This window comes from Aedes albopictus, chromosome 3, assembly GCF_035046485.1.
Source record: "Aedes albopictus strain Foshan chromosome 3, AalbF5, whole genome shotgun sequence".
In the NCBI taxonomy this organism is placed as follows: domain Eukaryota; kingdom Metazoa; phylum Arthropoda; class Insecta; order Diptera; family Culicidae; genus Aedes; species Aedes albopictus.
The window spans coordinates 102,062,895-102,076,140 of record NC_085138.1 but is presented as its reverse complement, the minus strand read 5'-3'; positions in this window follow the sequence as shown (position 1 = coordinate 102,076,140).

Sequence of the window (13,246 nt, the reverse complement as noted above, 5' to 3'; positions counted from 1 at the left end):
TTTGGTAATTTTTAAGTTAAAAAACGATTCCTGTCGTCACGTGTCGCCACAATTTCGAATAGTACATCTTGAACATCATGTTCAGGGCTGCATAAAATCGTTTACATATTTTGCAGAAAATTGAAGTTTTTCAAATTAGAGCTTTTAAAAGTCATGTTTTTTCATATAGTTGCCGAAACGTCGGACAGTAGAAAAGTAATCTGTTTTGACTGAGGATATAAGACTGAACGCCAAGAAACATTCCCCAAATTAACATCACAGTCGGTCCTAACCCATTTTTTCATATATTTTACGTTATTTTTCCATTTTTGACTGAAATAAAATTTATCTTCCCACATTTTTTACACGTTTTTGATCAAAAGTTGATCATTTAATTGAATTTAAATTGATTTTCTAACGAAAAACGCAAAAAATGTGGGGTTTACTCATTTTTACCGTTTTTAAAATTATTGAAGTTACGTAATTTTTGAACATTCCTTTTGAAACACTAAAAGTACTATATAACATATCTAGACAACCTACATACATACATTTATTTGTTCAACATCATTAACCCTTCAGCGCGCGCGCTGTTGTAAAAAGTACAACACTACCAAAAAACCTCGCTTTTCGTATACAGTGCGAGCGCGGTGCAGTTTCGGTTGCTTGATGGCGCGCGTCCTGGAAGGTTAAGACAAGACATAATCAACAATAGTACGCCACAATACTCGGTTCGTGGCTGCCGCTCTCCATCCTCGGTCGCGCCCAATGCTCGCCAAGTCACGCTCCACCTGGTCCGCCCATCCCCGAGCAGGAACGAATAACTGACACATAACTGCAGCATACCAAAGTCAGGTATCATACCAAGACAAGGTATTGGTCGGTTATCGAGGTATTGAAAATAACTTATTTTGGTATTTTGTAGGTATTGATAAACTACCTCAACAAGTTATTGGTTTGATGTTGAGGACTGCTTGAGGTATTATTCAGTTATGGAAAAGTCACTATTTGTATAGAAAAATCGCCGATTATTATTTAGGTATTGCAATACCTGATGTAATTATTCACTAGTTATGCATAGAATACACTCCAGTTATTATTTGAGGTATTTTACCTCTTATGCAGGGCTAATTAATAACTCATTCAGGTTGTAGGTATTGGGTTTTCCATACCTGAGTTTGTTATTCTTCAGCTATTTTCTCCTGCTCGGGTCGTGCTCTCTGCGCTCCACGCCTTCTTGTGCCAACCGGATCCGTCGCAAACACCAGCTTTGCAGGGTTGTTGTCCGGCATTCCTGCAACATGCCCTGCCCACCGTATCCTTCCGGCTTTGGCCACCTTCTGGATGCTGAGTTCGCCGTAAAGTGCAGCAAGCTCATGGATCATCCTACGCCGTCACACACCGTTCTTCTTCACACTGCCGAAGATCGTCCTTAGCACGCGTCGCTCGAAAACTCCGAGTGCTTGCAGGTCCTCCTCGAGCATTGTCCATGTCTCGTGTCCGTAGAGGACCACCGGTCTTATTAACGTCTTGTACATGGTGCATTTGGTGCGTGGGTGAATCTTTTTCGACCGCAGTTTCTTCTGGAGCCCGTAGTAGGCCCGACTTCCGCTGATGATGCGCCTCCGAATTTCACGGCTCACGTTGTTGTCAGCCGTCAGTAAGGATCCGAGGTAGACGAATTCCTCCACCACCTCGAAAGTATCCCCGTCTATCGTAACATTACTACCCAGACGGATCCGGTCGTGTTCGGTTCCGCCTACCAGCATGTACTTTGTTTTTGAGGCATTCACCACCAGTCCGACCTTTGCTGCTTCGCGTTTCAGGCGGGTGTACAATTCTGCCACCGTTCCAAATGTTCTAGCTATAATGTCCATGTCGTCCGCAAAGCACACAAATTGACCGGATTTTGTGAAAATCGTTCCCCGGCTGTTGATCCCGACTCGTCGCATCAAACCTTCCAGAGCGATGTTGAAGAGTAGGCATAAGAGCCCGTCACCTTGTCGCAGTCCCCGGCGAGTTTCGAATGAACTGGATCGATAGTTCACCCGAAACCCATACGCAGTTTTGCACTCTGCCCATCGTTGCTTTGATCAGTCTAGCCAGCTTCCCAAGAAAGCCGTGTTCGTCCATGATTTGCCATAGCTCTGTGTGGTCAATACTGTCGTATGGCACTTTGCAGTCGATGAACAGGTGATGCGTTGCGATTTGGTATTCACGGCATTTCTGGAGGATTTTTTCGTTGTCGACCGGCCGTTTATGAAGCCGGCTTGATAACTTCCCACGAACTCATTCGTTTGTAACGGTTCGTAGTACCCCCTCAGCAGGTTTGTGAGATTTTGTCGCGGTCTAGTTTAGTTTTCGTTTGTGTGTTCAATCAAAATTCAGGAAAGTGTTTGTGTTGCTTGTTTCCACTCTTTGTGTGTGCTGGTCACCCGAAAAGGACGCAGCCATAAATAGAAGCTACCATCATCCTTTAACATTAGCCACCAGAGGACTCTACCTGAAATGTGGACGTAGACGGTGGTAGCGAAAGGAGGCCATTAGGATCTTGGAGATCCTCAATTGACCAAATAAACTGCCATTTGCCCAAGCGATCGACACTAGAGAAGTTCGTTGTGAAGTGTCCCCTGTGTATCTATTGTATGTGTAGGAATTTACGGACTCCGGACTCCGGACAGAACTCCGAGGTGTTACTATAAACCGTAGTTTCACCACAAACAAAGAAGTGAAAAATAACCTCAAAGGTGACCCATCCTTCCGCCGTGGCTACACCCGGCAAAGGCTTGGGTAGATGATGATCCGGCCATTCACTACACCAGGCCGATGACCACCCTAAAGGCTGTTCTCCAGTGCAGTGTTGCCACATTTTTATCTGTACCGAAGGCTCAAAAATCTTATTTATCTGTACCAGACATTCGAAAAACCTGTACCCAAAATCTGTACCAAATTTGTACCACATTTGATTTAAAATCGCTTAAAATACACAAAAAAGAGCATTACATTCAGTCTAAACTATGAAAAACACTTAATTTGAGTATACTGTTAACAATTTCTGAACTTTAAAAACAAAAATATCAGTATTAAAAATGTTTTTAATTTGAATTTTAATGTATTTTTCTCAAATTCAAAAAATCTGTACCATTCTGTACCTTTTGCTGAAAATCTGTAATCTGTACCGTACAGAATCTGTACCAAAAAGTTGAAAAAAATCTGTACTTTTACAGAATAATCTGTACCTGTGGCAACACTGCTCCAGTGGTCGCAGATACCCCGACTCGATTGGGCGACAAAGGTCGCATCAATCGGGAAGAAGAAGGACGAGGAAGGAGAGGATCGGCAGATGATGGCAGCAGGAGAAAGGGGTCACGAAGAAGGAAGAAGAAGGTCAGATTAGTATTAAAAAAGTGAGTGGAACTAGAGTGAATGTAGATAGCTAGGCAAAGATAGAGGAAGTGCACAAAATTTGGAGAAATATACAGGAGTGTGAAAGGGCAATGTTTTCCTGAATCCGCGAAAGAAGCAAGGATAAAGCGTGCCGACCCTAGAGATTGAAGTCAATACAGTGTCTCATTAGCCGTTGGGAATGGTCACCTTCTGTAATCCTCTCCTCAAGCCCACGGTAGCTGCGATCTAACCACCATTAGTTACACGTTTTAGGTGACAGACGACGGAAGATGATCTGGGATTTCGTCACCAGCTGCTTCGTTGGGTTTGATCTGGTAGATGGCATCCTTAACTTTCCTCAGCGTGGGAGTCGGCTCGTTTCCGTCCTCTGCTGCATTGACGTAGTTGTTCCCTCCGTTGTCGTGGTGAGCGTGATCATGTCCTCCACGCCATTCAGGTGCTAATCGAAGTGTTGCTTCGACCTTTCGATTACCTCATGTCCGCCGTCAAGAGGCCTCCGTCTTTATCACTACATATTTCGGCTCGTTGCACGAAGGCGTTGCAGCACGCGTTGAGCTTCTGGTAGAACTTCCGTGTTTCATGGAAGCAGCCCAGCAGTTTCATTTTTTCGCACTCCGCTTCTTCGAAAGAGGCGGGTCTGCTGTTTGTAACGTTCCACGTTCTGTCGGGTCCCTTGCTGCAGCATTACGCGCCCGCGCTTTGTCCTTCTCCTCCAAAACCATTCTGCACTATTTATCGAATCATTCGTTCCGTCGATTCCGTTCCACGTACCCGATGGTGCTCTCGGCTGCGTTGTGGATGGCTGCTTTCACTGTACTTCAGCAGTCCTTTAGAGGGATCTCATTGAGCTTGCCCTCGTCTGGCAACGTAGCTTCAAGATTCTGCGCGTATGCCGAGGCGACATCTGGTTGCTTCAGTCGCTCTAGGTTGTACCGTGGCGGTTGCCGGTACCGTACATTGTTGATGACGGAGAGTTTTGGCCACAGTTTGACCATCACCAGATAGTGGTCGGAGTCGATGTTGGCGCCACGATAGGTCCTGACGTCGATAATGTCGGAGAAGCGCCGTCCGTCAATCAGAACGTGGTCGATTTGAGAGTCCGTCTGCTGTGGTGATCTCCAGGTGTAACGATAAGGGAGGCTGTGTTGGAAAAAGGTGCTACGTATGGTCATATTTTTGGAAGCGGCGGAATCAATGAGTCGTAGGCCGTTTTCGTTCGTATGCTGGTGGGCGCTGAACTTTCCAATCGTCGGTCTGAATTCCTCCTCCTGGTCTACCTCAGCATTTAGGTCACCTATGATGATCCTGACGTCGTGGCTTGGTCAGCGGTCGTACTCTCGTTCGTGCTGCACATAAAATGCGTCCTTGTCATCATCAGTGCTTCCGGAGTGAGGGCTGTGCACGTTTATTATGCTGATGTTGAAGAATCGGCCCTAGATCCTCCACCTGCACATTCTTTCGTCGATCGGCCACCTACCGATCACGCGCCGCTGCATATCTCTCTCTCTCTTCTTGGCGTAACGTCCTCATTGGGACAAAGCCTGCTTCTCAGCTTAGTGTTCTATGAGCACTTCCACAGTTATTAACTGAGAGCTTCCTCTGCCAATGACCATTTTGCATGCGTATGTCGTGTGGCAGGCACGAAGATACTCTATGCCCAAGGAAGTCAAGGAAATTTCCTTTACGAAAAGATCCTGGACCGACCGGGAATCGAACCCGTCACCCTCAGCATGGTCATGCTGAATACCCGTGCGTTTACCGCCTCGGCTATATGGGCCCGCTGCATATCGCCCACCACTATAAAAGCTGTTCCCAGCTCATGTGAGTTGCCGCTATTCTGGTAGGTGGTATGATTACCGGCAAACGTTCGCACCATGGATCCTGTCCAACACACCTCCTGCAGCGCTACGATGCCGAACCCGCGGTCCTTCAGTAGATCGGCGAGTATGCGGGTGCTCCCAATGAAGTTGAGAGATCGGCAGTTCCACGTACCGAGTTTCCAATCGCAAGTCCTATTTGTTCGCTGGGGTCGTTGCCGTTGGTCTCGGTTCGTATTATTCTGTTGCTGATTTTCCGTTACAATGGTTTTTTACGGCTGGCTCGTAGGGCCTGACACCAACCCCCTACTTTCCGGAGGACCATAGTGCACAGTTGAGCTTAGAGTCCTTCCCTGGCACTCGGACGTAGATCAGCCGCCCCTAACATGGGGATCAGACGCTGTTGTGAGCCGCTCCTCCTGGAGAACAGACGCTCAGGTTTGCCGAAGCAAACCCCCCCTTCCCTGTCAGCCTACGACCAAAGTTCCCACCGGGGTTGGTTACCCGATCTTCCCTTCCGGCCGGTACCACGAGGTGGTAGGGATAGGAGTTGCTGGGCAGAGGCTAGTGGATCACAATGGGATCTGAATTGCGCAGCATACCCAGCCTTTACCGTGCCGAAATATCTTCTTCCCCACCTTTATTAGATTCTCAATGGTCGCCTCCGCATATCTGTATAATGTAGGGTTACAGTTCTCAATATGCGCAATTCAAGAGTTCAACATTTGAAAGTCAATAACGACGCCGGCCACATCCTTACGGTCATCGGGAAGGAATGTTAGTTCGACAACCGTTGCTTAGAAACCGTGGAATCCACAGCATCCCCACAGTTATCACGGGAAGGAGTATTGGTTAGTACGGTGAGGTAAGGTAAGGATCTAGCTAGGAGGATCTAGGAGCCATCTAAGGTTAGTGATATGATCTACTAGTTATATGAGAATATACGTCGTGGTCTTCATTACGATTAAGATTTATTTTGACGCGATGACCACCCAACACAATAGTAAGAATAATGCACTCACATTAATGGTCGTTCAATATATAAACACGTCAGCGCATTGATCGTGTGCTTAATCTTGAAAACTGACCTTCCCACGAAAATTGTCACGCGATTCTGATCCCGGATTTCGCTCTCGTGCCTCCATCGCCCTACACTGAACGGAAACCCCATCCCGATATCGACTGATTTGTCCGACCATCCGCTCCAAATAATTAAAATCATGTTTTGGAATGACGAATCAGTCGTATCGTAATCATCCTGAGATCGACTGACGATCATCTCATTCGTGTATGGATCGATGTACGCTATGCGAATGAACACTGGTTGCAAAGCGAAGGCAACGCAGTTGCACCGGTCATATTCATCGATAGCGTAACAAGTCCCTTGATCATAATATTCGCGACGTTGACAATTACTGATCGCGTGTGCTATTTTGAGGACATGCCACCTTTTTGAGAAGGGATACCCGCGAGGGTTTCCTAACTTCCCAACGCTCACTTAAAACTCTGTTTGAAAAGGCATGCGATGAAATGTTAGTTATCCATCGCTAGAGAAGAAGTTTGCTCAACTATATGGTCGGCATTCCAGTTTCGTATTGTTGTCATCCAATTTTAGGATGACATCATTCGGTCGGTGGCCCATACGGTTTCCGACCGATTGTCGTTAAGGGGCGCGATCGAATCGCTTCTCAGTCGCTTTCGGACGGAGGTTTTTGTTCAGTGTACCGTGAAAAGCGGCTCTGAGCAAAAGAGAACGTAGACAAGATCGATAAAGTAGAAGATATGGTTTGTCTTTATCTTGCTTGTGTTCGTTCTGTCAAGTGACCTGATAACTGCCAAACATTTTGGAGGTTAGATTTAGTGGTGTAATAAAAAAAATGCGTTGTTGACAAGCACACATGCTCGAGGCATGACATGCGAGCTTGCCATTTAATTTTAAATAAAAATAGTAAACACCGGGCTCACAAGTTTACTTAGATAGAAATTGCCCTTACGAAAGTAAGATTCGTGGACTAAAACCACTAGGGCTGCACCAGTTTGAAAAAGACTTCAAAGGCTGATCGATGCTGTTCTTTTAAGCGTAAAATTGGTCTGAGCTGTCCTAACCGTAGCCACTACCCAAGCTAAACAGTATCTGACTTTTTTTTATCAGATAACTGCTACTTAATTGAACTTTTCTCTGGTTATTGAGTGCCCAGTTGAAATGTGGTTCAGTCCAAGAACACTCAGTTATCGAACGTGTGCTTTGGGCTACAGTTAAAATTACTGCACCGATTTTTTATGAAATTTGGCAGAAACAATAGAGGTCAATTTTATGGCTAATTAAACTGTGTAGTTGTTTTTCTGTATTCAGATTAATGTAGACATTGGCTTCTCGTTTTGGTTATGATAAGGACACGTCTTCTTCTTTTAATTTGTGCAAGCCTGAAGGTTCAACCAAATTCATTTGACCATTATAGCTTGAATCCATTAAAATTCCCCTGTGTGCTGTTCTTGTTTTATGTTTCCTAGTAAACACTCTTTGAAAAATGATCCTTCCCATTTAAACGACTCGTCAAATGACCATCAGGAAACTACCGCGCATTCAAAGCGACCCAGGCTGAGCCAAAACTAACAACCAATCTCATTAAATGGTGTTAGTTTTTACAGCCTGGCTCATTCATCTTCATTTCAGGAGGTAGAAGAGCCGGAGATGATAATGATGGATCTCTGACTGCGCTGGGCCAGTGTATTTGATCTGGATCTGATCGTCGTCGTCGTCGCCTATTAAATTTCAAAAACTCCTTCAAAAGGCCATTCAATGTATAATGAAATAACCATCACCACCACGCCATGCCAGCCAGAAGAAACTGGTTCGGTCTTATATTGGGCGTTCTACAGTAAGAGCAAGCATCGCGCGGGGAAAGAATAACTCTTGGAAATTAGGGCCTAATTTTGAAATTCTTTTGTGCGCCACGGCCAACAATGGTGTGGTGGAATCGAAGAAGTGGCAAGACTGGTTGTCATCTCCGTGCTTTCCAAATGGACATAGCAGGGAGAATGGTGAAAAAAAAACACGAAATCCAAAGTAGTTCGCTCATTGCCCGGGTACCTACCTACGCAGCATTCCTTGGGAAGGACCAAACAAAGATTCCAATTAGCTTCTTGGTCCGTGTGGCGGTCCATTCGGAATGATGAACAACCCTCGTCAACCCAAACAAGGATTTGCCTGATAGTCCAGTTCAGGATGGCAGCAGCACGCAGGCGAGGAAATTCTACCCGACAAAATTGAATTTTGGACGACTTTTCAAAGGTGACAGCCAGCAGCCAGCAGCGTCCGGAAGGATTGAGACTTTGTGGCTCGCCCCAGTTCATTATGAATTCTAGAAAGATTCTGACTTTTCTCCGATTTGGACGGCTTGCTCCTCCGACGGTGGAGGGTCACACACCCGGAGAGGGACGTGACTTGATGGATTCAAGATAGTAGCAGTACAAACTCCCCCGCACCAAACCGCTCGGGCTGTGGCTGATGGCTGTCGGTGATGCATAAAATCAGCCGTGTTATGGGAAGAAATTTATTAAAAACTTTTTTCATTAACCGTATGCATAATATAATCCACCTATAAAGGTAGGATAGCTCCTTTTCTGTGGGATGTATTTTATGGCGCAGCTGTAACGAAAAGTTTGAAATCTTAAAGCAGAAAACGGTTTCTATTGGATTACGTATAATTTGATATTATTTCTTGTTCTTCTGAGATTCTTCTGAAATAATAAATGCTATAAATAATAATCTCATCCTATGGAGTAGTGTGCGGTAGTTCGGCAGCAGCAAAGTTTCGCGCGCTGGCTTTGCTAGATTTTTGCGTTTTTTTTTTTTTTCTCTTCTCTCTGCGGGGCTCCGACGACGGGACGAGTGTGCGCGCGCCGTGGTTGAGTCGGTTCCGAATTTTTCGCTTCCCTTCGGCGCTAGTTTCCAATACACTTTTAGTTGATAATAAATATTTTCTTTCATTTTTTGCATTTACACATAAGAGTGAAAAATGTTAGTTCGGGTTCGCCGGTCGAGAAAAAATCCGGGCGCCGACAAGTGAGTCGCGTTCAGTGTATTTCTGTGTGGAATAGACTAAAGGTTTCTGCTCCCTAGTGGAGTGGAGACGCGCGATCGAATTTTCTTTTTGGCTAGTTCTTGCGTCGAAAAGTGGTCGGTTGTTAACGGCGGTTTGTGTATATTGATCCATTGTTAAATCATATCACCAACCATAGGTGACTCCCGGACTGACAATGTACCTTACCCTACTAACAAAAAAATCCTTCCTGAGACAAACGTGGAGATGCAGCGAGTCGCGGTCTTTATAACAACGTTTGTCTTACTAACATTCCCTTCCATCCTCGATGACCGTAAGGACGTGGCCGGCGCCGTTATTGACCTTATTAAAGTTGAGAGCTCTCGACCTGTGTACATTGAGAATAGTAAGCTAGTCCCAAGCCCTATTCATTGGTTCCTTGTGCAATTTCGATTGCTCTGGTCAATCACGGAGTAGCAACTACGAATTGTGCGGTCATCTATGCTCATGCTCATGCTCATGCTCAATAATATTAATCTCAACCTATGAATTTAAATCAAAGCACGGTAAGGGTTCATTCAAATATTACGCAATGCAAAAAATGACAATTCTAGATCCCCTCCGTGGGGGGGAGGGACATTTTTTGTATGGCAAATTTTAAAATTTTGCATGGAGCGTAAAACAGCACGTACCCTCTCCCTCCCCCTTTAACGTTACGTAATATTTGAACGAACCCTAAAGGCTGTGTATTTGTGCAGTTCAGACACTCAGATCCCATTAGCCTATGCCCAGCAATTGCTATCTCTACCTCCCGCCCGACCCAAGGAACACACATGTTATATAATAGTTACGACAGCGCAAGTTTTGGTTGCATAGAAGTTTATTTGACGTAATTCTAACACAATGTTGAAATAACGTCGAATAAACTTCTTTACAACCAAAACTTGCGCTGTCGTAACTCTTATATAACATGTGTGTTGCTTGGGGAGGTACTGGCCATAAACTGCGAGCAGATCGGGGGAAGATCGGGTAACCAACGTCCGAGTACCGTAGAAGGACTCTAAGCACAACTGTATACTATGGAAAGTAGGGAGTTGATGTCCGGCCCTACGATTTCGGTTTCTGTAACGTTTTTTTTTTTGTGCGTTTCGGGAGCAGTAGGTTGTTGTCCTAAAGGTCCCGATCTACCATTATGGGGCTGCCACCTTAGGAATAGATTCCGGTGGAGTTGCATTTCATACTCAGCCGCTGGATGCCGGAGCAGACGCTTTTTTAACCGGACAACTCTCGACTGACGGTATTATCACGCTTAACCCGTAGAAACATGGTATAGGAACTCGTGAGGATCAGAGCTATGTTTGACCTGCTTGTCGGCTCACCATTGTGCAGCCCATTCTGATAGTCGCAAATAAAAAAGAAACTGAAAACAGCAACAGAATAATAGGAACCGATACTTTCAGCAATGACCCCAGTGAGCAGAAAGGACTTGCGATTGAATACTCGGTACGTGGAACTGCCGATCTCTCTACTTCATTTGGAGCACCCGCATACTCGCCGATCTACTGAAGGACCACGGGTTCGGCATCGTTGCTGGAGGAGGTGCAGGCGCTGCAGAAGGTGTGTTTGACAGGATTAATAATGGTACGAACATTTAGAGGTAATCATACCATCCACCAAAGTTGTGGTAAACAACTGGGAACAGTTTTCATCGTGATGGGCGATATCCAGAGGCGCGTGATCGCTTTTTCAAGGTGGTGCTTCCGGGATAGGGCATGAGGCCCCCCAGGGGACTGATGGAATACAGCTACTATCGTCTCAGCAACACCGAGAGCATGGAATGGAGTCGAAGGAATTAAATTGACGAGGAGTACAGAGAGATTAGAACGCAAAGAGAGTAGAGCACAGTGCGGGTGATACCACTGGTCACGCTGCAGCATGGCATTCGGCAGAACGTGGAACGTTACAGACGAAAGAGGAACCATCAGACCTGCCTCTTTCGGCAGAAGAGACGCCGCCGCCAGGAAGAAGCGGTGAAATGTTCCAGGCTAAGGACAGGGACCTCTTGACTGACCAAAGTGAGGTGATCGAGAGGTGGAAGCAGAACTTCAACGTACCCTGGATGGTACAGAAAACGGAAGCACCGAGGATCAAAGCAGTGGAAAAATGACTACGTCAGCACGGCGGATGATGGGAACCAACCAACTTCGCTGAATGTAGTTAACGATGACATTCAACAGTCACCTAATGCGCAATACGGCAACTGGCACGGGCTAAATAGCAGCTGAAGACGGTCCGAAAAAACTCGGCCATTTGTCAGCAGCAGCTGATTATCAGAATCTGGTGAAAGGAACAACTACCAGTGAAGTGGAAGACAGGCGACAAATTAGAGTGTTAAAACTTCTGAACGATCAACATTCTGAATGCTGCTTTCTACGGCAAATCCTGCAGAACTGCTGTGAATTCTTCATAACACCACTAAACCTAACCTCCAACATGGTTGACACTTTTCAGGTAATTCGACAGATGTGTCATGAACAAAAAGAGAACGGTAACAAAGTCGGTAAAGTGGAAGATATGTTTTGTCTTTATCTCAGTTGTATGTGATCTGTCAAGTGACCTGAGAATTGCCAAACATTTTGGAGGTTATGTTAAGTGGTGTATTAAAGAATATCAGGTCCCAACGCATCACTTGTTCATCGACATCGAGGCGGCATACAACAGTATCGATCGCACAGAGCTATAGAAAATCATGGAGGAGAACGATTTTCTTGGGAAACTGACCAGACTGATTTGCTTTGAGGTGGATGGTGTACAAAACTGCAAAAAGGTTTCGAATGAACTATTCAGTAAGTCACAGAGTTGTTACTGGTGGTGTATTTTCAAGAAAATTCCATAAAAAATGTAACTTGTGATGGAGTTTGTGGATTAAAAGGATCACGGGCTCTATCAGTGAGGAATTCCTTCAGAGATATGTGTAGGGATTTGTTTGGAAATCTATTCGGGATTCCTACCACAATTCTTTCTTAAACTCTAACGTAGTTTCTTACTGAATTATTCTCGCAATGTTTGTTTTTCGGAGTTCTTCGTTGAATTCCTGGAGGTTTGTCGGAATTTGTTTCTGCATGTCTTCCAAGATTAAATCCGGGGGTTTTCCCGAATTAGCGCCCAGAATGCTTTCCTGGATTTTCTGAAGTCCCTTTCGGAACTTCTGAAAGTTGTTCCTATGATTGCTATCGGAGTTCCTCCTCTGGATTTTTTCGCAGGGATTCTACGGAAGATTTTTTCGGGGGATTCCGTTCGGAGACCCTAACTAAATTCTATCAATGTTCCTTCGGGGATTACTCTCAGTAAGCACTACCATAGAACCATAGAATAGTTCCTTCGGGGATTCCTCTCAGTGGTTATCGGATTGTAACAGTTGATCTTGCTTTATGCGAGACTTCGGCAGAAATTCTCACAGGGGTTTCGCCGAATGCATTCTACGCGGTTTTCTTGGAGTTTCTCGACAGAATTCTCACGTAGTTCCACTTCATTTTTTGCCAATGGTTGTCAGAGTTCAGCTCAGAATTCCTCAACATTTCTACCTAGATTACTCCCTTAAGATTCCAGTTATTAACGGAATTTATTTTGAAGTTCCTCTGCTATTTTTTACAGTTCTTCTAGCAGTTCCTCGCGAGATTCCAGGATTTCTTCTGACAATTACCTGGAAATTTTATAACAATAAACTAGCTGTCCCCGGCAAACTTAGTCTTGCCTATTGCGTTTTTGACGCTTAACTTCAAGTCCAAGTTCCCGTACAACACGTATGAAAAATTTGTTTTGAAAAATTCGCAATTTCTCCATGTTTTTTGCCTCATTAACCTTCCTGGGGTAAATACTAACAGAACAAAACAAAGACGATCCAAAACGGACGTTCCGTTCACAAATTATGGGCGCCATTGCATTTTTATATACTCCGACCTTACTTTACGTCCGTTTGTTTTACGCAGGATTTATTTA